The 1045-nt window shown below is 36.7% G+C and overlaps 1 long non-coding RNA gene across 1 annotated transcript in view; it reads right to left on the bottom strand.

The window, feature by feature from the left end:
- Positions 1–891: 891 nt before the first annotated feature.
- The window catches only part of LOC114077566, a 1523-nt gene continuing 1369 nt past the window's right edge, over positions 892–1045 (bottom strand). Inside the window, exon 3 of the long non-coding RNA XR_003578896.1 lies at positions 892–942. This is a non-coding gene — a long non-coding RNA (uncharacterized LOC114077566). The remainder of the gene's footprint in view (positions 943–1045) is intronic.

Below are 1045 nucleotides of genomic sequence, written 5' to 3'. Positions count from 1 at the left end.
CAATTTCCTTCATACCCATTTCATAAATTTCCAGAAAACTATTTTTATCAATTTCATAATACCCATTTCAGAAAATTCATAAAAAAATGTTCTTGAATTGAACAACTTTCGAATAGGATCCAGAGTAACATCAAATCAAATGCTTCTTTACTGCTCTTCATAACAAGAGTGAGGTTGTAATTGATGCTCTCATGAGTCTTCTTGGTCTTCTTTCCAGCTACCATCGGGGATTCCGGTGAGGAGGAACTACATCGGAGATGGAGGATTTGAAGAAGCAATTTACGTCGACGGATTAAAATTATAAAACAATTAAGTAAAAATTATCCTTCTTATTCACCTACTATTCCGTTCTTAACATTTTGAGTCCACTGATTAACCGCGGTGAGAGAGAGGATGTTTGATTTCTCCGTCAAAACTGGTGACGGCGGCGGCTTCTCGGTGGATGTTAGTCAGGAACAGTGAAAATTGAGAGAATAAAATGTATAGCGTTTTACTTTAATGAATTAAGTAAAATTTTATTATTTTACCTTTGTCACGACCCAAAACGAGTCGTGAGTGGCACCCACACTTAACCTACTAGGTGAGCGAACCAACAAATCTGAACTCCAACACTTACCAATAGTTCAACTATGAATAACAAAAATAATGCGGAAGATCCAAAACATATTAATGTAACCAATTAAATAAGCTTCTAAAGTTTAACACTTATTATCCCCAAAATCTGAAAGTCATCACATCAAGAACACCTATCCTCAAATTACCAAGTCTAAGAGTATTTAAGAAACCAAAATAAGTAAAAAGATGGTCCATGTCCGAAATTCAAAGACATCAAGACGTGAATGAAAGAATCCAGCACGAGCTAGAAATAATAGCTCACCCTGAACTCTGATGTGCTGGAGACTGACTAGAGCTGAGGGCGAGTTGAAGTCGATGGTACACTTACTGCACTCCATAAAGAACAAAGAAGAAAATACAAGTAGGGGTCAGTACAAGGAACACGTACTGAGTAGGTATCATCGGCCAACTCAAAATAGAAACCAATATA

The sequence above is a fragment of the Solanum pennellii genome, chromosome 6, assembly GCF_001406875.1.
Source record: "Solanum pennellii chromosome 6, SPENNV200".
In the NCBI taxonomy this organism is placed as follows: domain Eukaryota; kingdom Viridiplantae; phylum Streptophyta; class Magnoliopsida; order Solanales; family Solanaceae; genus Solanum; species Solanum pennellii.
The sequence above is the reverse complement of the archived record's forward strand: the minus strand, read 5'-3'. Positions and strand labels throughout refer to the sequence as shown.